Consider the following 26,096-nt stretch of genomic DNA (forward strand, 5'->3'; position numbering starts at 1 on the left):
AGTGTGGGACTTAGCAAAGAAACAGTGTATTTTGCCATGATAGGTAATGGGCATATTGCTGCCCAGTTAGAGAGGGTCTTCTTCTTCTGTCTCTGTAGACAGTAAGACTTCCCTCCACATGACCGTAAGTGTGCAGCCTCTCTTACGTATTTTGACTTACATCGCAGCTTCAGAATTAGTGTGAATAGGGACTATGGTTGCTCATGGGAGCTATTGGTGGGCATACATACCAAATGAGGCTCAAGAGAATTAAGTGTTGTGGTTGGCAAGTGTGTCTTACCCACTCCTCTGTTCCTCTGTTTCCCATCCTATTCTGTCTTTGAGATTGCAACTGATTCGAACCTGTGGAAGCTGTACTATTTCAATAAAGGAAAGAATTAATGTGGTTCAGAAGTGAAAATGAAGAAAAGTCAATCTAATTTAAATTCTTAGTGTTTCCAAGCACATTGGATTTGGTGGGGGTTTTTGGGGTTTTGTACATTTTATTTCAGACAGCAGTTGACATCAGAATGTGGGGGTTTTGTGGTCTGAATGGAAACTGAGAACCTGGCTGACTAACAAGCTTTGCAGTAAGCACTCATTACACAACTGATAGTTGCTTAGTGTCCATATTTCATATGTCCATATTGCCATATTTCAAGTGAGATACCATGGTAAATAACACCAAACTTCATTGATTTCAGTATCTTCAGGTTCTTTCTATTCTTTCATAGAAATGTTGTTGGCTTCAAAGGGAATTTTGCATGTACCCAAGTATGGATAGTTGGCCCTAGCTTCTAAAAAATAACCTTTTAAGACTGTAGGGTTGACTGCTACAGGTGCTGAAGTGCTGCCATTAATACAAGCTCTTCATAGGTCAGCATCTTTCAGTACTTGACGGGAGGATCTCTTGGAGCTTAGGCACAAGCAGCTGTTCATAAGACACAAGTGAAGTTGATACTCAGCTCCCCACAGCAACAGTATCTGACATAGGCTTTACCTGACCCTGCTTTATCCTTCCAATGTAGTCAGACCTATTCTAAAAGACACTTTTTCTCCTGGAAAAGCCTTAGTGCCTTAGTTTCAGACCTAAGATTTCTGTTAACTTTGCAGTAAATATATCAATTGCAACATTCTGGTCTTTATGCTATGCATTATTTATTTGTATTCCTTACAGAGAACACAGAATTAAGTTACAGAGGACAAGAAATTATATATTGTGGTGTATATTTAGTCCAAATGTGTCTTTGTCTAGAGTAATGTAGTAATTTTTTAATCTTTGAACTGATCTGAACACATAGCTCAATTGTAAATCTACCCAGTAATTTTCCTTTAGAAACACTACTTTATGTTACAGAGAAAACTAATTACTAAACAGCAAAATCCCTTTTCAGTTGAATTCTAGATGCCAGATTTCAAACTATAATTCTTCATTCTTATTAGAAAGAGTCTCGGTGTGTCAACGTTCTTATTGATGTTTTCTGCTGAATGCTTTGTTATAAACTGAACATAATTAAATGTAAGTAGACTGGTATTTCATCACAGCTCAAGGGTATAAGGCTAACACATTTTTTCTCCTATTATCTCTCCAGTCCTCTTTCTTCTTACATGAAAAGAATGCAAAGTATCAGCATTCTTTAGGGGTGGGAAGTTTTATGACCTCGCCTTAGGAAACTGCAGCATTTGAACAATGGTGGAAGGGCAGTTTTGCTTTTCAGTTGTGTTCCAGAATTATGTAATTTTTAGTGAACGTATTTTCAAAGTACTTGCTGGCTGAGAGCTAAAGGTTATAAGATGTTTTTAATGTATGCATCTATATTTTATTTTTCTTTGCATAAAGATTCAGTTTGTTTAGCAGTTTTCACTTTTTCCCGTTTGTCCAGGCTACATAAATTCATTTTTTTTAGTTGCTAGTATTACAATTTTTATACTTTTCACAGAAATATAGTTTTACGTTCACCAATTATCCTGCATCAAGTGTTTCTCAAAGTATCATTTGGTTTTTCATGCTTGTACTGGGTCTGTCTGGGATGGGGGTAATTCTCATCATGGCAGCCCTTACGGTCCTGTGTTTTGGAGTTGTGACCAAAACAATGTCAACGTAGCAGTGTTTTGACTGTTGCTGAGCAGTGCTTGCACAGCATCAAGGCTTTCTCTTTTTCCCACTCTGTGCCCTGCAGTAAGTGGGAGAAAGGGAAGTGAGCAGGTGTGTGGGTGCTTGGCTGTTGGCCCAGATCACCCCATCACCATGGTGAGTGTGGGAAGCTGAGTGCCAAGCCTACGAGATGATCACCCTATCAGGTACTGAAAGGTGTGGATCTATGATGAACTTGTATTAATGGCAGCTCTTTAGCACCTGTAGCAGTCAACTCTACAGTCCTAAATGGCTTCCAGGAAAATTTGTTCCATAAGGAACAATTTGTTCCTCATGGAACAAATTTTCCATGCATGGCTGACTGGTCTGTATTTCTACAGATTTTCCTTCTTGCCCCTCTTGAAGAGGGATGTACCTTTCCCGGTCCTCAGAAACCTATTTTTGATTGCCATGTCCTTTCAAAAGTTATAGAGATCTTGCAAAAGACAGCAACCAGCTGTCCCAGCACTACTGAATGCATCCCATCCAGTCTAATATGTCCTGCTGGCTTATCCCTAACTCTGCTAGTTACCCTCTACCACGAGTAACACTTGAGTTCCACTTGCTGTTACAAGGTTCCTGGCATACCTGAGAGAAGAACATGCCAGTAAAAACTGAGGCAAAAATAGCACCGAGTACTTCACCTTCTCCAAATCCTTTGTCAGTCCCTGCCACCACATTTTCATGTACTATTGTTCTTTATTCCCTCCCTTTCCAGCTAAATCCTGAGGACAGAGGCTTTCCACTTCCCATTTCACTGCTTGTACTGCATTTTGATGAATTATCAGAGGCAGTACCAGCCACCAGATAATATATTGACATTGCTTTCTAGAAGAAATACTGTCCCTGGATCTTGAATCCCAGCAAATTGAAATTATGATGTTGAGCTGGTAATGGCTGAAACACCAATTTGGTGTTACAATTTGCAAACCATGTTACAAGGTCATGGGGAAGAATGACTGATATTGCCAGGTCAAGGAAAATGTGCATCAATGAACTAATTGAGGGTCACCACCATAATTTATGGACATTTATGGACACTCTGAGAAGGTAAGAGGGGGGACAAATGGATCATTCTGAATTCATCACATCCTTTTGTCAATATCTGTCCCAGAGGAATAAAGGGACCCATAATCCTCTTTGTAGCCACCTAATTTATTATTTTTTAATAGGCCATTTCTTTCCAACTCTACTGATTCTGAATTCTAGGCTGTTACAGTATTCCTGGTTCCCCCTCAAGGACAAGTCTGCTAGAAATATTGTCTATTAGGGTTGTCCGGAAACAGTCTCTAGTTCATAGAGATTAACTGGGGAAGTTCTGGCTCCCCAAACTACCTTATCCTTCTGCCCAAGGATTAGTGCTACTTCCTTGCCTTTTCATCAGCTCCTTATCATCCTGTTTGCCCTTTTCCATGGCACAAATTTAATCATGGTTTCCAAACCTATGTCTGACACAGCAGTATGAAAGTTTATAAGCTATTTGAAAGATGGCACTCTACTCTGAAACTGAACTGCATTTTTGCTGTCATTATCAACAGCCATGAGTCAGGCTTCATGCCACTATCCCCAGTCCACCAACTAATTCTTGTTTAAATTCAAGCACAGGTTGAAAGTGCAACCTTCAAAAGACTGTATTTGGCATGCTTTTGCTTCTGTAATGCTTGTTAGCTCTGGCCTCCCTTTCTGTGCTCTATTGCTATCTTTTTCCAATGCAGTGATGAAAATAGCTCCATGTTGCTAACAGCTCTGAACACTTGATGGAAATCCCTCCACCAACAGATCGCTCAGGAAGAAATGCCCTGTTTCTTTGCTCTGCTCAACCCCATATATCAGTTGGGGAAAAACCTGTTGTTTTTCCTACTTTGACCTTGAGACAATCCTGGAATCTGCTGCATACAAATCACTCTCGGCAAATGAAATATATATGATAACAATGTAGCTGCTTTTTAGTCTCATGGGCATTTATCATATGTCATGACTCCCAAGTGTGTAGGGAAAAAAAGGATAAATTAAAAATACCAATCAAAAAATCTCACACAATCCATCTATTGGAGTGGCTTTTGTGGCCTGTTCCTCACAGTCCTTGTCCCACATGGGCATTTCTGCTGTCTCCTCAGCTCTGAGGGGCTATACCCTGGGCAACTGCTCCACAAATGCTGAGAATCCAGCAAAGGTAACCTGTGCTTGGAGGATTTGTCTGTTCCTGCAGTGGCCTTGCAGTGCTGTGGCAATGACTGAGAAGCACTGTGTGAGAACCTGCTTGCTGCACTGATCCCAATTAGCTACATCATGGACCAAAAGTGAATCAAACCCCATGCTAAAAATGTAATTGTCAGTGGGGGATACTCTTCAGACATCCCATGCCTGACTTATCCTGTGAGGTGGAGCTCAGTTGTGTCCAGGGTTCATACACGATAGAGAGATGGGGCATACATTGGTGAAGTCTTAGGTGAAATAAACCCTTCTGATTAAAGTGATAACACACTGACTTTAAGAAGCATTTTCAATTTTGATCAAGTAGGAAGAGAAGTGCATCAATTGGTGATTAATTAAGTTTGCTAATACTCAAGCCAATGAGATGTCTGTGTCTGGTTTGCCAGAAAGAAAACAGCATTTTCAAAGAGGAAAGGGAAATTAATAGTCAAGAAAAAGATCCAAAGCGATGGATCACCTTTCACCTTAAGAAGTGAAAGTTAAAAATTTTCTGGGAAGATGCGGGAAGATGACTGGGGTAAAATGACGGAAATTACAGGGGAAGATATGGTTGCTACTCCCTGGATGGAACATGGTCGGCACACCCAACCTCCCACACAGAGTGCAGTCTAATGGGAGACTAAATGGAGAGTGGAGCAGGGTGGAGACACCATGACCAGGCTCTGTGGAAGCCTTTGCAGAGGAGAGAACTTGGTGGTATGTTCTAGCTGATGAATCACACAACAGCTGAAAACCAAGAGAGATAAAGAAAGATGTCCTGCTGTTGAATCGCAACTGTGGCAAAATCACTCTCCTTGGACTGATGCATATCCCCATCCCAAGCTTATCTCAGGTAACATCCTGAGATACCTGCCCACTGGTATGACCTCTCCTCACTCAGTAAGATTTATGATTAAAGTCACCCAAGCTCCACCTAAATGTAAATAACATAAAAGTAAGTTAAGAGTGGGAAGAAGTGGGGCAAGACTCCAGTGTACCTTCTGAGATAGTCAATGAGCTGAATCTGTCTTCTCAGATCATCAATAGGGCCACCTATTGGGTAAGAACTGTGTTCTCTGAGAGCTGAATGATTATCTCAAACTAGCTTTTTCGGGGTTTAGAGCTTGGTGGTATATTGCTTTGAATTAGTATATTATTTTGAATATATTTTTGCAGTCAGATACTATCACCAGCAATTCTCGAACCTTAACTTGTCACAGTTTTATTAATAAAGAATGTTATTCTGTAAAATGTTAGTGTAAGTCCTTCAAGGGTGCTGGCAGTTGCCAGCAGTGGGTAAAGGCTTGGAAACCCAGGAGGGTCTCTCTCTGTTTAGTGTGTGACCCTGAACAAGTCAGTGGAACCACCCTCCAGTCCAGTGAACTGCTCTGTGAAGAGTACCCAAAATGGAACGCCTACAGACTGGTCAGGCACAAGGGTCTCTGCTTTCCTAGGGTGCAGACAGACTGATCAAAAGCTAAGGGTTTGAGTAAATCTCCCTTTTCATGTGACAGAAAAGAATTTGATTTTGAACATCTTTAAAATGTGTTTAAACAAACATATTATGAAAGGTAACATTCTTTCCTGAGCCAAGATCTTCTTCCATGACCTCAGCCTCAGAATGTTTTCAGTTTTTTCTAGACTGAATCCTCAGTCAAGAGGATGTGAAATTCTAACAGTCTCTCAACTGCCTCATAACAAGTGAGAAGAAACTTTAGAGCCAACATAAATAATGACTAAAGATCTGCATACGTTTTCTGTTTCTTTTGGCACTTTGTAGAAAACTTTGCAACCACCTATTTCAAATTCTGTAGGCAAACATTCTTTTCCTATGGCTAATGACTTAATCCCATAGGTGCAGCTAACCTTAGAACCAGTTTAGTGGAATATTCTTACAATACCCATCATCCCAATACATTTTTTTTCCTTTTTGGAGTTTGTCAGATAGGGGTTTAAGTGGAAGAAACATTGTCTGGTGACTTGAGCTAGTCAGGAAAGCAGCAGAATAGTGGAGGAGAACATTTAACCTAAGAATTCTGCCAGTTTGAGTATCAAAGTGTTTCCTAATACTGAATGAAAAGATTCTTTAAATGTCAAGTTTCATAAAGTGAAAGACATGCAGCGCTGTGAGAAGCAGTATGAAAATGGTCTGTTATAAATATTTGAACTCTTGCTAAGGTGTCTTTTCTCTTTTGTCCTCCCCAGTATAGCTAAAACTAACATCTCTATTGAGCTTCAAGAACCAGGTCAATCAACTATTGAACACAGAGTGTTTGTCACCTAGATGAATGAATAATTAATGTAGCCTCACTAATCTGATATCAAAAGGAAGTAAAAGTAATAGCAAATATGCCTATGTGTATGGAGAAAAAAAATAGCAACATCCTATCAGGGCTGCTTAAGTGATTCAGAGACATGAACCTGAGCTAAGGGTGCAAACTGAAATGCTTAGTGAAAATAGGATGACGAAAAACCAGGATAATTTCTTTTGCTGGGAAGAGAAGTGAGATGAAGGAAGGAAATGTTTCTGAGCCTGTTCAAAAGGAAGCATGGAAAGTATTTTCAGCTGAAGATTTTGGACCTAGAGATGAAATCACTGCTGCTAAGCTTGGCTATTCTCTAAGGTAATGAAAGATTCAGGCTGCTTGTATTTCTGTAACTTTTCAGTATATCCTGCCTCTGAATGTAACTTAGCCAAATCTAGAGGTAGAAACCCATTTCATTTTCTATCCACTGTAAGAATATTTCTTTTTAATGATTCTTTCTCTATTAAAAGGTAAGAAAGGGTTGGGGGGTGGGGTAGGGATGCATTTTGAAGATATTCCTAGAAGCTTGGTTAAATTTTTGAAAGGAGATCCTGTAGTCCAAATATTCAAAATTGCTTTAGAGGCAGTACAACCCACAGAGGCAGTGTGGAAAAAGAAGGGTAAAAAAGGAAATAGGAGCTGATGAATACGAAATGTAACCACAAGAACATTTTTGAAATCGTTGAGGTCCCCAGAAGCTGCAGTGAAGTTTATGTAAGTTTCTGTTTTGTGAAACAACTAAAAAATTGTGCTTGCAATTAGAGACAGAAATGTGGAAAAGATGGGGAACTCATAGTATATAGAGAAAAATACTCTAGGGGACTCTATATACTTTTTTCTTATCTTACTGTGTATATTTTAAAGTCTTTTCTCAATAAGAAAGTTGCACCCATCTGCTTAGGTATGTAGTTTTAAATAAATATGATAGACATTCCTATTTGAGCTTAAACCAATTTCTTTTCTTTTTAATTCAGGACAAGGAAAAGCTTGCATATGCTATACCAAGTAAGAAGGTCTACACAAGAACCTACGATCGTTAAAGTAGATTGGTTTAAAACTTGGTTTAAATTAAATCAGTGCATCTTTCTGTTGTGAAGAAGGCTTTCTTCATGTGCACTGTCCACATTAGAGGCAAACCTGATAGAAGTATTTCACTGCTGAGGAGCTGAAATAGTTCTGATGATTCACCATTTTTCAGAGAAGTATTTTGAAAAAGAAACTAGAGATAAGAACATTTATCTGGCTTACAGAAAAAAAAAAAGTAAAAAGCAAACATCAACATCTCAAACAATCAGGAAATTCCACATACAGCACAAAATCAGACCAAAAAATCAGGAATTAAATACGTTGAGAGGCAGAAAGGCTTATTCAACGAGCAGCATTAAGGAAGGTAAGATATTCATAACAGCAGAGAAACATCACATTTAGCTTGATGAAGGAACTATCTGACAAATTAATAGAATTTAAAGCATGTCATGTTTAATAATGAAAGACGAAAGAAGAGTTAGTGATGTGTCTTTGATTTTAAGAGGTTGAAGCCAAGTCAGAAAGGCTGCTGTGTTTGCATGTCATAGGCAAAGAAGAGCATACACAAAGTCATGGTCATTCCTGCTCTGTTCAGAACATAAGAGAAGTGCAATCTGGACTTCCAAGAAATCAGTGTCACATTCTACTGTGAAGTGAGTGGACCACTGGAAATCTGTTGTGGGAGAAGGAAACTCCTTTCTCAATAAGATGACATGAAGATTTTCTCTTCTCCAGTGGTTCATATATTTTTGTAAAAACATAATAATTAGTAGAAGGGAGTCTGTGTAGAAGGCAGACTGTACAGATCAAGGAAATAATGCAAAATACAGAATTTGAGAAGAAATAAATGGAAAATTTTGCAATATTTTTACTGAAAATTTTCCTGGTTTTACAACCATCTGTAGGTTGCAATGAGGTGACCATGAGAGAAATATGAAAAGATAAAGTATATGGGATTCTTTCAATAACACAGAATGGCAGTGAAGGGAAAAAAGCAATTCTGATAATAAATGTAAGCTAGGGAAAGAAAGAAGGCATAGCTGAGAAATAGGAGAATCCATGGACTAAAAATACCGAGTGGTAGTAGTAGGAGACCATTACATGGCTGACTGCAGACTAATTGCATTTGTTCAGTCATTGTGAAAATGGATACAGATGGGATGCACGAGTTTGGAAGTATCCTACTGTTAAAGAGAAAATAAAGCAAATGTTACGTGATAAGCCATTACCTAAGATGATGTTGGAGAGAACTCAGAAGATCATATGACTAAAATATTCTTTTCTGCTTTAGCAGCTCTTTTAATTAAATTTACTAATTTTTTTTCTCAGCAAAAAGGAATGTAGGATGGTGATTGGGCGGAAAAAAGGAGGAGGCAGATCTGAGCTAGTGAGATAGGCTTCTTTAGTCTGCCACTGAGTAAAGCTTCCTTGCTGGAAACTGAACTTGGTTTTGTCAGTGTTAGAATTGGTTGCAGAGATTCAGTGGCTCAATGAGTGTTTTTGAATTTTCTTCACTGCTGGGCTATTGCAAGTTTTTACTGGGATGCCTTCAAAGGGACAGTCCAGATTTTACAAGCTTTTTCTAAGTGAACACAGCTGGGGAAACAGCTGATATCAAAGTTAACAGTTCCTCAGAGGTCTAAATACATTCCAGATTAAAAAGGAGAAAAAGAAAAGCCCAGGCCAGTCTTTTGTATCTAATTTTCATATACTGATAGTACAGCTAGTGGCAACTGGGACTAACAGCTGTTAATCCTGACTGCTCTGACTTTATTACATGGTTCCTGGAAAGTTACGTCAAGTCCCAGAAAATCTTGTGTTGTTCAGAAGGAAAGCATAAAGTATAAAAACCTCTGTCTCCAGCTGCATAAACAACACAGTAGAGTCCTACTTAGTTCTCAAAATAGTAGGAGATGGTTGATGTATGCCAGGGAAGAAATCTGCCTTGCCAGTTAGCGTCCACCCCTTCCCACAGTTCAGACAGATTTACCACTCAGAGACACTGGGCAGCCTTTGGGCCAGATGGCTGGCACGTGATTCTCCAAAGCTGAAGAAGAATGCGGGTTCCCCTTCACTGGAGAAATCATCAAATGTACATGGCAGTGCATTTCTCTGAGCAGGGTGACTGTGACATTTAGTGTGAGTCTATTAGAGAGCCACTTCACTTTCCATCTGTGCACCACAGGTAAATCAGCTTTACTGCATGCACTTTTCTCTTTATTTGTCTCTTAAAACACACTGACATAAAACTAGTACATGGTTTTTTGCAAAATACTTTGAGGCTGCTGGATAAAAGCAGAAAGAAAATGCAAAAGATATTTTGTGGATAGATTTAAGTCTGAAGATTAAAATACTTCTGCGTGGTGAGCAGCATTGAGATATTTATGGTACTTCTTTAGGCTCTGTCAGTTACCCAAATAAAGAGGAAGTGCAGGCCCTTGAGCTCTGGTAATTTAACACAGATTTTCATTCATTTTGACTAAATTGCTACAAACTTATGCAAGCCACATTAAGCCTGAAGAACAGGAAGCAGCAGCAGGAAGGACCTGTAAGAGACGACTCTATGGCCTTTGAAGAAAATTCTAGAAAACCGTAGATAATATTAAAAGTATACAACTCAGAAAATTGAATTGTCAGGGGGAAAGGAGCTTGTGAAGAAAGGAACAATAGGGAGGGGGAGACAGAGCCGGTGACAATAGTTTCAATGTTATTTAGAAGAAAGAGGAGGTCAGGCAGAGCAGTATACACCAAAGAATTGTGTCTAGGGCTTCACAAACCAGAAGGAAAAGCTCACACTCTTGCTAGCAATAATCCACATTTCTCACATTTAGCTGACAGCAACAGGAAAGATTGAAAAAGCACTCCTGCAGGTACATAACTAAGAAACTTTAGAGAGCATTGCTATTCACTCCAAGAAGGACATATACTAAATATTTAAATCAATTTAAATACAACTGTTCTGTTCTAAGTCAGAGAAAATCCGCAAGTGCGTCAAAGATGCGTGAGGGGTTTGGTATCAGGCTTTCCAAGGAAAGGACCTGAAAAGCAATTACCTGAGATGTAATACCTGAGCATCTGTCAGTCATGTCTGAAAACCAGGTGCTTAAGCTGCTATGACAAAGCCATTTTCCAAACATGTGGGTTGTGGCTGCAAAGGAGAGGCCCTAATTGGTATTCACCGATGTGTGTCCTGTGGACTCCCAACCTTGAAAACCTTCATGTAGTCCTCCATCTGAGCCTACAAAAGACTAAGGAGATGTCTAAAGCAGGCTACATTTTTAACAGTGTGTCTTAAAAGGATGGCAGGTCTGGTGAAACAAGAGCCAAGCTTCCTGGTGGGCTAGCTGGAACATAAGGGTTGCTCGACTGAACAGAGTACAAGAAAAACTTGTTACAGAAGTGTTGCACAAGCAGTCACCATTAACATTATAATATTACCTAGCATTTTATCATTTATCTTACCATCAAGACTTGTATGTTTACAGGAAGTTCTTGCTTGTACTGTACTTTACTGTACTTAGCTCACTGTATTTTTTATCTTGTCTTTTTCTGCCCTGAAACAATGTGCTTGTGTGTTAGTTGTCTGTGTTCCACTTGCAAAATGGCTCTTCCCTTCTGTCTGGTATAATTATTGTCTTTTTCTGTGCCCCATCACTGCACAGCTGACTGGACTGGGACTGCTGGTTTCTCTCAGGGGATGTTGAAGCTCTGTTGCTGGCACCCAGGCTTGAATGATGGTGCCCCTGGGTTTGTTATATGGCTTAAAGCCCCTCTGGAAATTATTTGCAGCAACTGCCTGTCTAAAGTAGGAGGCCTAGCTCTGCTCTCCCATTGTCTACACTAGTGTGGTCTGGTTGTCCTTGATGCTTCACTAGTTGACCCAGCATGGCCAGAGCTGCAACGAGTGGTCAGTATTTAATTGTAGGTTCTGTGACATTTCTTTCACCACATGCTGCATGTATGTTCAGATCAAACTAAACTGCCATTCAAGGCTCTGAATGTTTCTATGACTGAACCATCCCCTTGGGTACCATGAGTTAAGTTTATTGGTTGGGGGATGTCATTGGAAAGAAGATTCAGAGCAGCAGGATTCACTCTGTGACAGAAATAATGTCCAGGCAGAAGCTGCTGAGGCTTGGTATGATAGCAGCTTTAACTTTCATCCCAGGAAGTGAAGTACAAGCCTGATAGCTTATTCTTTGCTGAATCCAAAAGTTTATTTGGAGGTGGAACTATGTTGATGGTGGCTTCTGTCAGTCATGATAAATGGCAGCTTGTGATCAGGCCGAGATGCCTCCCTGCTGCACATAGCTTCAACAGCTTGTGATATTTACTAAAAATTCAGTCTTCACAATAAAAATTAATTTATATTTTTCATCGTTATACCTTTGACATTTGATTTATTTAGAATATCTGTACTTTAATATTTCATTGTTGTGCTTAATCACCTTTCAGTAACTAATATTTGCAGATCTTCAGGGAATTCCCTATCTTCAGAGAAAGCATTGACCAGCTGCATTTTTTAACATAGTACTACATTTTTTAGTTAAGTAGCCAATTAATTTAAATAGTGAAAATATAAACACGTCTTTTGCTCTCAAATTGCTCTGCTAAGTAGTTATTATCTAGCAAAGTAGTAATTTAGTTAGTACATTTTATTTCAGAAAATTCTTAATAGTAATTGTTGCACCTGATTTCAAAATGTAGTAAATACTCTGTCCTAAGTCTTCACATCTTGTTGACATGCATTTTTCTTGCTTTTGTGACATTTCCTACTATATATGTATGATATTTGGGTCATATGTCTGGTAAATTGAGCAGGGGCTTCAAGTGGCATGACTTAGTTTCTCATGGCACCAGTCCTTATATGATACAAATAATATGTCTTTCACTGGTTAAAACAATAATTTCAGTGGTTTTAGGAGGGGGTCCTGAAACCATTATTCCTATTGTAAAGCACTATCTTTTAGTAAGACAGGCTCTTCAGAGTTTATGGAAACTTAATGACAGAAATAGAACTGAATAGAATTTTAGGGTGCACGCTGCATGTGTGAATTCCAGGAGGTTAGAAAGGAGAGCAGCTGCGTGGGTGGCATATGCGTCTACGAGTCTGGTTTAGTCCCTGCACCTTGGTATCAGTGGTGTCCCTAAGCAAGTCACTTAAAAATAATTATTTGGAGAGAATTATGTGTCATATTGCCTGATGTCAGAGCTCTGAAGTTTCAGGTACGCAGTCACCTGAGTGGGAGCTCTCACTAGGAAACAGAAATCAAAGATCCCATTTCTTCAGAAGACATATATTTTTTTGACCTAGAATGTGTGGACTGGGTTGCAGGGAAATGGGAACTCTGGTTTTGAGAGCTATGTGCTCATTTCCAAGGTGATATACGATTTACTTCATTTGTAAAAGTACTCTGTACTGTTCCCTGGGCACTCTGGGCCTGGTACAAAGAACACTGCCAGCAGGTCGATGAAGATTATCCTTTCCTTCTGCTCAGCACTAGTGAAGCTGTATCTGGAGAGCCTGGTCCACTTCTGGGCATGGACATACTGGAGCAAGAGTGAAGAGCCATAGAGATGATGGAGCATCTCTCATACGAGGTAAGGGTGAGAGAACTGGTACTGTTTGTTCAGCTTGAAGAAGAGAAGACTCAGAGAGGATCTCATAAATGTATGTACCTGAAAGGAGAATGTAGACGAGGTGGAGCCAGACTTTTCTCAGTAGTGCCCAGTGACAGAACGAGAGGCAATGAGCACATTGTCACAACTGACACTCAAGAAATTTGACTTAAAACTAAGAAAAACACTGTTTTTACTGTGAGGCTGCATGAGGACTGGAACAGGTAGTCCAGAGATGTTGTGGAGTCTCTATCCACAGGGATGCCACCCTGAGCAACTTCCTGTAAGTGACTCTGTTTTGAGCAGGGGGTTTGAACTGAATGTTCAGAGGTCCTTTCAGTCTCAGTGTTTGTCTGATTTTGTGATTCTGTGTTATCTGTTTCCAAGCTGTAACGGGGACACTACAAGAGATGATGAAGGCTGTGAGGTGCTTAAATACTTCAGTATGAAAAACTACCCGTAAAACCTAGTTTTAAAAATATAGTTTTCACTGTAAAATATTGAAGAAAGAAGAGGATTGTGATGTCTTCCTTCATGCCTAAATGCATTGCTCTCTAAACCCTGTGCAGTTTCAGGTGTTTTAAGTAAAGTCATTTGCTATTTGCTCAATAACAGAGAAACAGTTCAGGTTATCTAGTCACATTTAAGAGCTGCATCAGGAACTTAAAATGACATAGAGTCAGTGTTGTATTAGGAATTTTCCGTCTTGGTTTTTGACTTGTTTTAGCAATCATTTTGTAGGCTGCACTGCCAAGATTCACTTCTGGTACAAATGGAATTTGTTTATTCCTTTATTTATTGTAAGAGGAAATTGACTTTGGTATGTATTATAAATAACATAGTAGAAATATTCCACAATTGGAAAAGCCTAATGTTAAGTTACATTGCTCTATTGTTTTCCTGCCATGGCATATTTAATTGTTGCCAAGCAGGGTACATTTCTGCCGTGGCAGATTCTCAGTGGAATGGAGTTTTTATCTATCATGTTAATGAATGGTTTAATAATACGGTAAGAAAGACTACTCACATAAAATGCTTTAATGATGGATGTCAGAACAGTTTCTAGAATGGATTTGTTTTAACAAAGGCAAATGTGCTTCCTCAGGCATCTGTGGGATTGCTACTAATAAAAGGAGGGAACGTCATTAAATTGGTAGCATCATGTGCCTACGCTTTTATCATCCTTACTTTTTCTTTTATTACGTTTTATTAGATGTTTTTGAAACTTAAGTTGTAAAACGTTCTTTGTCACATTTATCAGTAGAGTTGAAGAACCTGTGTTCATTGCAGTGTTTCCCACAGCGTGTTCCCTTTGTGGAACGTATTTAAATATATCTAAGCCACACACACACAGAAGTTAGAAGACTGCCACTCTGTGATGTTCCCTGGGATAATCAATAGCGAATGATGATGCTATAAAAAATGCAATCACTGTTCTGTATTTGAGAGAGAGTGTTATAAGGGTTTTTTCCCCTGTTGTTTGACTAGCACATCGTGGCTGCCTTTTGACCTCAAGCTAGAATAAAGTCTCTACCAGGCAATTTACATTATTACCCTAAAGTACTAAGCACCAAACCTTTATTTGTAGTGTTTCTGTAAAGAAACATAAGAAAAGTGATGTTATTTTTTTGCTGATACCAGGAACAGAAACAAGACAGGTGTGGAAAGGAGAAATCCTGAGTAAAAGCAGAAAAAGAAGAACAGATTTAAGGACAGAACAAGTTTCTCTACAATACTGAAACTCTTTAGGTTATAAAATATCAACTCTTGTTGAATGTTTTCTCCTAAAATGTTATATTAGTCTCTAAAATAATCTACAAAACAGTTTTAATTAGCAGGCTATCTGCAAAATGTCTTTTGCTTTTTTAAGTAAAAAAAAAAAGTTTTGAACTACATGTATCTTGTATAATATATATATATATATTTTGAATGTTCTGTGTATATTCTAGGTAATGCACTGCAGAGACAATCATTCCTCCATGCATGAAACTCTCATTTAGGAACATAGTAAACCTCAGATTAAACTATTTATTCAGTTTATCTGTATTTTTGTTGCATAGGAACCATAAAGTTTCAAGCTGGTATTAAATATATTTCAATTCAAGTTGGAAACTCTGTAAGTGGCCAGCACTTGGTGCATCAGAGGAGGGCAGCAGACAAGCAAACCAAAGTCTAATTGTGTACTACTAAACATATACAGGGAAATTTCTTCGCTCTTGCTAAAATCATTATTAGACCTGAAGGAAGTGACATGAATGCTCCTGTTTCTAACATTTATGTCTTATTTTTGTCCAAAAGGAATTTTTGGAAACCTAATGCAGGTAAAAGAATTATCTAATGTAATATGTATACAAAAGAAATCTTCTAAATTGTTAGTTTCATTGATGAAAATAACATTTAAAGGTCAATTGCAAATTGTTTTTAAAGTATTTTTTTCTGCATTTTTTGCCTTGACAGTTGTACTCTAAAGCTTTGACAAGTTTCCAGGGCTACAAATGTGACTGATAATTGATATGATTTTATTTCCTAATCTAATTGGCACAATGCATTTTCTTGAAATTTTTGTCTTTAAAAAGTGACTTTTCTTTCTTTAATTCTGTAAAAAAAATATATATAATTAGTGTCCATTATTGCACAGGTTATGATTTATCCTTTTTCCTACCGTGCTAGAAAGGTGGGAAAAGATGTCTACAAACAGACCTGCAAAATTGCTTGGACAGGATTAGATATCTAAAACCAACATTGCAGTCCTTGAAAACATGTGCTATGCTAATCTGCTAGCTGCCTCAAAGTTGCCTTTTTTACTTATTCATCTATAATTCCCGTTAGCAGCCATTAGACAGGAACTTGGCCACCTATTTTGCCAGAGGGGCCTTGTCAACAGGCACTGCCTAAGTGCATTAAATGGCTGGTTATCCGCTCAGAGGGCAGGGGGGCTTCCATTCCCCTACACTTCCACTCAGCTCTATGGTTAGTGCACTGGCTCAGGCAATCTGAATTTTTTCCAGAAGGTGGTTTTAAGAATGCAGTTTTGGTGAGACATACATTATATGATTTGCACCTCTTCTGTATTTAAAGCTTCTCAAAACTGTCCTGTAATTGACTGAATCAATTGAGCGTTTCATCTTGGAAAATGAAAAAAATTTAATATATTTTATGATTTCCTGTGTTTGGTATTTCATGTATTCAGAAACCCCGAGGCTTCTGTCATCCAAACAGGTTCCTTGAGAGTAGGAATTATTTCCACCTTACAATGCTAATCTACAAATGCTGTTTTTCTTAGGAAGGTCATTTTCCATGACATCTCAAGCTTTAAGCTCCCAGCTAAAAATAGCAACAGGGAGCCCAGACATGCCAGTCATAATAGACCAGCTGCAGGAGGCACAAATACCTGCAGAGCAAACTCTCCTCTACGGAAGGATGAGAAGGAAAGAGAAGAGGACTGTGTCAGACGTGAGGAAGCAGGAAGGTCCTAAAAGAAGCCCATATGGGATAGTTGTGGTACAAACTAAAAGCCCTTGGAGATATAGGAAAGGAGGTCAGCTGGTGGCAAACAAAGAAGGGTAGTGGTTGCTGCTTGCCACCTTGAGAGGCATTAGGCAAAGTGAGCTGGTGGCAAGTTCATTTTGAATTTTTCATACAATTTTTCATACATCCTGTAGCTCACCTTCTAAATGTCTTTTCCTCAGAAGGTGGGAATGCTGGAAGTTTCTGTGAGCTAAGGGTCACAGAAATTGTGACCTGGACAATTCTGGGGGTAAGAAAATTAACTGAAAGTTATCAAGTACCAAGTCACCAAATCTGGCTCAGGTGGTCACTGAGTCATAAGCTGTGGAATGCTGGGAGAGAATTTCGGGAAACAGAGCACATTGTTGTAATCAGCATCTTGACATAGGCATATATGTAGAATCAAGAATATATTGTTAGCCTAGCTAATGGTTTAGCAGTCTACTTGCAAAAATTATACAGGTAATCCTCATTAGTAATGCTGTTAAAATTGTTATGCAAGAAAACTTATTGATACCTCCCCCTTTTCTCTGGTGTTGTATTCACCCTTATGATGTCCCTCTGGGCATCAAAATTAAGACTCGAGTCTTCCTCAACATGAATGGCGAGAGAACAAGTCATCAGCATCCTCAGGTCTCAGCTGGGCACAGTAATGGGAGTGTCTCTCTTTCAGTCTTGGAGTCTGCTCTGGGTTATTTTCCTCTGGGTTATTTCCTGTCACAGTCTGCCTCTTTCTTTCTGCCCAAGTGGCCAAAAAGGTCAATAGCATGCTGGTCTGCATCAGAAATAGTGTGGCCAACAGGACTACTGAAGTAATTGTCTCTCTGTACTCAGCACTGCTGAGGCTGTACCTTGAGTACTGTGTTCTTTTTTGGGTGCCTTACTACAGGGACATTGAGGTGCTGGAGCGAGTCCAGAGAAGGGCAGCAAAGCTGGTGGAGGGTCTGGAGCACAAGTCTTAGGAGGAGCAGCTGAGGGAGCTGGGGATGTTTAGCCTGGAGAAAAGAAGGGGGGGGGAGAAGCAGGACACACACACCTTAATGGTCTCTACAGCTACCTGAAAGAAGGTAGCAGTGAGGTGGGGGTCAGCCTCTTCTCCCAAGTAACAAGTGACAGGATGAGAGGAAACAGCCTCAAGTTGTACCGGGGGAGGTTTAGATGGCATGTTAGGGAAAATTTCTTCACTGAAAAGATTGTCAGGCATTGGAACAGGCTGCCCAGGAGGTATTTAAAAGATGTGCCGATGTGTTTTTTAGGGCCATGGTTTAGTGGTGGACTTGGCAGTGCTGGGTTAATGGTTGGACTCAATGATCTCTGAGGTCTTTTTCCAAACTATTCTATGATTTTATGATTCTACTTCTGCAAAGCCTCGAGCCAGCTCTGCCTCAGGTTAGAAATGTGGGATTTGTATTATATTTACTCAATACCCATCATATGTCTTACTCAAGCAAATTCCCTCAGAAATCAGTGGATTAAATACTTTGGAGTTTGCAATAGTAGCAATAAAAATATTGGTTACTAAATAAACCTCCAGGATGTCCACAATGATTTAAAAAAAGATGAGTCTTTCCTCACTACTCTAAACTTGCAGAAATATTTTCTGTAGTTGTGAGGAACTGGACTTTTTCTATTGCTTTAAGACATTGCTACTGGAGCAAGCTATGCAAGCCTCCTGCCAGAAGAGTGAAGATAAAGGGTAAGGGGAGGAGGCCATAGCCCGCAAACTGTTAACTTTGTAGGCCCAGAGACAACTCTTTGGTTCCTATTTCTTTTCTAGGTATGTCATGCCTATCTAAAGAAAACCAGCAGTGACTATCTGGGCATGTGATGCTTGTCTCCTATGAGCTAGGCTGTGTCAAAAGGGGCCCTTTATGCACACATCCATCCCTAATGCCTCACGCTTAGCAGGGGAGCCTCCAAAGCGGCCCACCCCCCACCCAAGCCTAAATGACTGCAAAAAACCATCACCTCCAGCCTCTGCAAAAATGCCGTGACCACGTAAAAACACCCCCACCCCACCCCTCCCCACAGGGCAAGGCACCAGGAAGGTTTCTCAGGGTATATAAACCCATCAAACTTTATGTTTTGCAGGCTTCTCTCCCCCAGCGCTCCCCGAAAGACCACGACACCAATGACCAAGTTCGCCAGAGACCTTTGAGTGGTGACTATAAAACTTTTACTTTCGTCTCTCTTTCTTTCTCTCTTTTCCCTTGCACATTTTCTTGGATGCTATGCATTACTATATCGCAATCAAAATGGCTAAATGCCTGTTCTCCTTCGCAACACCTTTTTTTATACTGCCATGCTACTACAGCCAATAACAGTCAAAACAGCTACATACCTGTTTTCGTTTGCAACCAAATTGTTCTAAATAAACCATAAATATATATATCTGTAAACACTGATCATCTAGTATCAATTTACTTTAATTCACTCCAAAGGATTTATTAATAAAACAAAAGTTAGTCCTGCCTGACAGGGTAGGTTGTAACAGTAGTACAGAGGAATATATATCAAAAAAAAGCCTACCGCCTGCCACACAACTCAATGAATAAAATTTTCAGAACACACAATGTTAGTTGCGCAAAAATTGACAAAGTTAGAGAAGGTAGGGAAGGAACATCAGCCTCCTCCAATGTGCAGGGCAAATCACCAGATCTGAAAGATGCTTCTGCCAGACCTCATTCAGCATTGCCAGTGCTCCAACTTTGCTCCAATTTTAGTGTCTTTTGTCATTTTGTCTTTACTCAATCAACACAGTATGTTAGATCCTCTAAGTGCAGAGGTTTATGACCATATAAACACTACTGTTCCAGCAGCGCTTCCAGGCTTCTAAACCATAAATGACATGATGCTGCTTTGATGTATGCTTTAACCTCAGTAGTTTGCTACATTTTTCTCCAATATTTGCTACCACTTTTTACAATCAAATTTAAATTAAAATCAAGAAAAAAGAATGACTCAACTTTTTAGTTATTCCTGGACTGTTTGGCTAGAGTTATGCTGTCAGACTCAGATCAATAATCACATCTGACAACTTCAAGTGAAGGTTTATTCCTGACTGAGGGGAAATAAAATAAAAGTTAGTGTAGAAGGAGTTTATTTGTAGGATGACCATTTTTCTCTATTACCCTATATAGAGGTGTCACAAAGATAGACTGCATGGAAGACTCTGAAGAGTACTAAAAAAGCCACAAAGTGTTTATTTATAGACAGTTGAAATATTTCCCAGAGGTCTATCTTAACTGCATCACCCTTTTTAACCCAGTGTAAAGGGACTTTGATTTTAAAGGCAGAAGCCTGTAATATACATATAAGTGATCTTCATCACTTCTCAGAAAATTTCTCTTTTTTTTTTTTTTTTTAACAGCACATGAATATTTTTCCATTTCAGCATGCAGCATGGGCAGACAAAAAGTCTCAGGGGCAGGGGTGAGCCTGGCAAAAAGGTCAGATTTGCTTTAGTGATTGAAATTGCACCCTATATTTAACAATGCTGAGAAAAGCTCAGCAGAGAACTTCCTTGAGAACAAAAATCGTTACTCTATCTAGATAATTTCCCTGTCTATAAGGGATGTAGAGAAATTAAAGTACCATTCCAAGTGGTCTTTAGATTTTTTTCTTACAGTTAATATGCAAACTTTGCACAATAGCACTTCAAAAAGTCCAGCATTTACTAAATACGAGATGTGGGAATACTACTATTACTACCACTATTCCAAGCACTTCAACTGTTGACAAATGAAAATAGTAATCCATACCTCCCACGGGGTTAGTTATGCACTGAAGTCTAGTGGTCAGGTTAAGGACATGCTTTATGCATATCTGCAATCAATGTCTTCCTAAAAGTTTTGAAACAGGAAATACAAATGCATTTCTTTTAAGTGATCTTTATCTCTCTATATGTTTATTTTTAAAGGCATTTTAAAGTTCTCCAGTAATTATATGCTGCTTTTATTAACATTAATGTTCAAAATCTCATTTCCAATGCATCTGCATACAACTTTTTTTTAGAGCAAGTTCAATTTGTGAAATTTCTTGCATTTCCCATTTAATGTGGTGAGGACCAGCTACTTTTACCAGGCACTCTTCTCGGTAACCGAGAAAAGCAGTTCCTAGATCAGGAAGCAGGCAAGAATTCTTTCTTCTTTGGAGGTTATTTATAAAACAATTTATTTTTCAATCACATGCAGGCGCTCAGGTTAGAGTGACGCTCCACTTCGTGGGAAGACCTATGAAGCAGAAATACATCCTATATCTTAAAAATATTTCTAGTCCAATGCTTCAGCCACATTGGAATTTATGTTTCTACTTCAGTAGGGCCTTAATGTCAAGTAGATGGAGGAGTGCTTGAAGGATTGGACCTACCTAAGGTAATAGCCAAGAATAAACATACAGCAACAGAGAGGTGGGGAAGACAGGCAGAACAAAAATATAAGCGTGTGGTAAATGAAAACATCTGTGAGAAGTAAGACAGTTGGGGTTTATTTTCAATTTAATTGAAAAATACTGGACATAACCTATGGAAAATGCTACAACTAGGAGAAATAAAAGTTATTAATAAAAGACATATTTCTGCTATGAGTTTCATCGGGAGTTGTTACAAATACCTGGTCTTCCTCTAACATAATTCATATTTTTATTTTCTAGGGTCTTGGCAGGTACACAAAGCAAATCACAACCACATTGAAGCTTTAGTAATTCAGGAAACCTTTTCCAAAACAGATGACATTGGAGATGCCCCAGCTAAAAGACATTCAGTTCGATAAATGCAGCATGTTCCATTATTTGACACAGTCCAACTTGAAATAAACAAGGCACTGATTTTCTATAAAAAGAAATAAATCCCGAATGATTCCATCAGGAGAAAACATTTGTGTTGATAATGTCTGACTTCTGCTTACCTATGATAGAGAAAATTGAATTCAATATGGAACTGATGCTGGAAAGAAGGTCTATAAGAATTATGAGGAGAGGTTAGCATATAGAAGTCTATTCAAAGCCTTGTTAGGAAAAGTAGAATGAATGTTGTCTAAAAACATCAGGGTTCAGGGTATATTGCCAGGAGGGAAGAAGAACTACTTGAAATATTGGACATATAGGAGAGGATTCACTGGAACACTTGACCAGGATTCAGAAGTCTCAGCTTCAACTGCATCCCCATTGAAATGTGGATAGTGACCTGCATTTTTTTCTACCGAAGCAGGTAGTCAAATCAGTAGGTTAGAGTCATGTTATTCTCTCTCTAGTAGTCTCACATCAAGTGAAGCTAGTGTAAGAGAAGAAACAGACTGTGCTCCACAGTCTTCTACAACAGAATGATGCAGCCTGGTGGCTTCCAAGTTGTTGTACCCCCAAAAACATGAATACTCCACCTCCTCCCCAAGAAGAAGATGCAAAAAGGTTGCTGTAGCAAAATATATTCTTTTACACAGCCCTCATCTCCAATGCAATACACTTCACTTTGGTAAGGCTTGTGCTTCTTTTGGAATTTCTGGAGCCGGACAGTCAAAACATTTTCCTTCATAAGAGGTATATCAAGAGAGAGCTGAACCAGAAGATCCCACTTCAGTAACTGAGATGTCACATACAATCTACTTCTGTCCTCTTTTTTTCTGTGATATACTGCCTTTGGCATCTGACCCTGGGAGAGGATGCAGGAGCCTGAAGGGAGACAGGCACCCTTCTCTTTGTTAGGGTAAGGCACACAGGCTCTAAAGAGGACAAAATATAAGACAGACATCTCAGCTTTTTTTTTCTTTTCCTTTTTGGTTAGGTAAGCTAGCTGCCTGGCAGAGCCACCCTGCTTTTTTTGTGGATTCCTTAGGCATGTATTCCTCAGTCTCCATGGATTACACAGAGAAACTAAGCCTGAAAAAACTTCTGTATTCTGCCTTGTTGATGATTTCACAACATCAGTGTGCAAGATTTAAGAGTATGAGAAGAAAAAGTTATGACAGATGTTAGTGAAATTACTTCATGTTCCACTGGAAGGTCCTCAGTTGACAAATAGTATATCCTAGTTTAAAAATTTCTTGCTCACATAAATCTACGTGGAAATCTTGCAATTCAGTTGAGTTTATTGTACAGAACACATTTGTATTCTATTTTACAATCTATCTTATATTTTCAGCTCATATATACATAGCTTGTAAACTTAATGCATGCTTTTTAGTGCATCAGTGTTCAGGCAACTAGAGGCCAAGATGTTCTGATCTCAGAATAAACTTTTCATTATTTTGTCACAACAAACTTGTTAATCTAAAAAAAGGTGTTGAATGCAATGCCACTTGCTTTGCCTTGATGCCTTTTTTTCTCATGTCCCGTTTTCTCAAAATACACAGCAAAGTTATAAAAAATTGAAAAGCAGAACTATTAATGAGTCTCAGCCAACATGACAGTTTTTTCTTTTTCTTCTGTTCATCAAAGAACAGCACTTCTTTTCTTCACTGTAGCACAGTTCCTTAAGGCATCTAATCATAAAAATATTTGCTCCAATCAAGGAAAGAGAGTGAAATGTTTAACCCAACCTAAGTCAAAACCTAACAAAAAATCCCTGTCAAGAGCATAGTCTAATGCCACATTCCTTGACCATGCTTTCTTTCTGAGCAGTCGGCCTGTAGAGTTTAGATTTGCACCAGAATCTCACAGTTCCCAGAAGATGGCTGTTGGAACTGGTGAGCAGCTAAAAAGAGCATCAAAGATAAAATTACTAACACTATAGTTGAAATGATGTGTGAAAAACTGGAATAAAAAAAGGTAATTAACTTTGAGACTATTGCCAGAGCAAAGGCTGCATGACGAGCACTGCAGATTATTCAAAATTGGGGAATTTAGTTTTGTTCCTAAAATAGTATGCAGATTACCTTTTGAATGTCTTCTTTTTACAGTCTTGTTTGTGAGTAATCCCATGAACAGCTGTTTAGCCCAACACTTTGAGCAAAGAGCCCAAATGACTGACCTGATATAACCCCTCTCTGGTTACTGCTCATCTAGACTGTGGTCAGAGACTCACACTACTGTATAATGACTGCAGTTAATTAATGGATTGTTTTCTCTTCCTGATTTTAGGACTGCACTGAAAAAATACAGTGAATAGTCAAGCTGCAGCCAAAAGTAATAAAGACCTTACTACATAAAATGACAAACAGGAAGCAATTCATTATGCCTGAGATGTGCAGGACAACACTGCAAATTAAACAAAAAGAATTTTACTATGTGGTATTTCGCATATGTTTGGTTCTCGTACACAAAACCTTTGGATATTTCAATTGTGTCCTTACAGATAAGTCTGTTTTCTGAATGTTGGATTGGTTTAGGACATGGGCAGTTTGTAGCTGCACATGTACCTTTCAGTCTGCACCATTACACAGGCAGCTCTCTAAATTAGCATTGGGCACGGCTTCCACAAGGGGTTTCTAGGAAAAGGTGAACATTACCTAATGTGAATTTTGGTTTCCAAGAGTTGGCATTCTTTGTATTATTCACAAATGTAGAAAGCAAAATTTTACTTCAGCATTTCAGAACACAGCCTCATGTCCCAGGTCCTCTGGTGTGCTGCTGCCTAAGTGCCCAACCTGTGTTAACCCTTCTTCACTTTAGTCAGTATATGCCTTACTACTGTGAACTAATAATGACAGTTACAAGCTCAAGCATTTCTGGGGAAAAGTAGACATTTTTTCTCTTATTAGAATATTGAAGTATTCAGGGAAAATGTTCATGGAACACTCTCGAAGGAAATCTTTCTCCTTTGCAGAGCCTTGTGTGGAAATCAACATCTTAGTCAATGTGTTTAGCTGGTGCATTTTGGATCACAGTGGTTAAGGAGAATGGTTTGATGCGGTTTTGAAGAAAATTACATATCAATCTACCAACTTCTGCTAATTTCTCAGTATGTCTTAGGTGCACAGAAACTAGATTTACTTGGAAGTTCTTCTTAAAAAATCACTCTAAAACTTTATTGTAGTCATTAAATTATGAACTGATGGTCAGACACATCCAGTTTTCCACATTAGAGTTTTTCTTTAGGAAGTTTTGAACCGCACATGTAGTAAAAGCACTTGGGCCAGGGAATGAGGCTAAATGTAATCTGAATTAGATTTCCTGTCAGAGAACAGCAAAAACAGGCTGCTTCAGAAGGGAAGATGAGCCAAGGGCTTAAGATGATGCAGGGGAAGCATCCTCAAGGATAAAGGGGACAGAGCAATGCACCTGAACAAGAAGAACAGAGCATTGGCCAGGCTCTGCTGACAACAGTCATCAAAAATGTCGTAGTGATGAAGAGAACAAGCCAGGAGGTCATGCAGCAAGTCAAAGGCAGGATTAGCAGAATACATGACCAGGCACAAGCATACCTACCACGAAGCTCAGGCAAGGACCAAAGGCCTGAGCTCAAATGCAGCTCCTGAGCATTGGGCGTGGGTCCCTGATAAGGCTTCTCACAGCATAGCAGTTTTCATAGGAGTTTAATGCAAGATTTCACTGCTGCACCATAGCAGAGATGATCCTGAACACCAGATTCCCCTGTTAATGAGGGATCTGAAAGGTCTTTTACAGCCTAAATGATTCTGTGATTCTATGTTGCATATCTTCTTGGTGCACTCATGGCTTGTTTAACCCAGGACTTGCAGGTTCTTCCCAACAGGAGGAGAATCCATGGGCTTTGCAAACTGAGCAGGAGCTGGGGTTAGTAAACTGTGAGATTGCAGTTACCTCATTGCAAATGAGGTAATTTTGTATTTTGTCCTCATTGTCCTGTCACATTTGAGGAGCTCTCTCCTGACTCTATGTACTGTTTCTCTCTGTTGCTCTTTTGTTGTCCAGGGTTTTACCTTTCTCCATGTGTGGAAAGACCTCATGTGGCTTCAGGGGGCTTTTTCCCAAGCAGTCTAGGAAGGTTGCTTTGGGCCAAAAGGAATGAAATCTTTCCAAAAGAAATGAAAGGATGCACTTGGTTTGGTCCACAGAAAGAAAGAGAGCCTTGTTGACTTTTCTGTGCCATGAAAATAATTTCTGCATCAGTCAAGATTTGGCTGAGCATCCCTTTGAGATTAGCTGAGGCTCAAGTTTACTTTGTTCAAAAGTTGGTCTGTCCTGCAGAAATTCAGCTGTTGTTTCTCAGAATCTTTTATAGGAATTAGACCCATGTTAAATACTGCCATCACAGTCTAAGGACCAGACTAATTTTTCCTTATTCCTTATTTTATTCTGAAGTATGATGTACCAAGTGGTGTACTCATGGTAATAAACAGAAATCTAGATATGTTTTCCCTTCCCTTCCCTTCCCTTCCCTTCCCTTCCCTTCCCTTCCCTTCCCTTCCCTTCCCTTCCCT

Source organism: Manacus vitellinus, unplaced genomic scaffold (genome assembly GCF_001715985.3).
Source record: "Manacus vitellinus isolate BGI_N305 unplaced genomic scaffold, ASM171598v3 scaffold_17_pilon, whole genome shotgun sequence".
Classification (NCBI taxonomy): domain Eukaryota; kingdom Metazoa; phylum Chordata; class Aves; order Passeriformes; family Pipridae; genus Manacus; species Manacus vitellinus.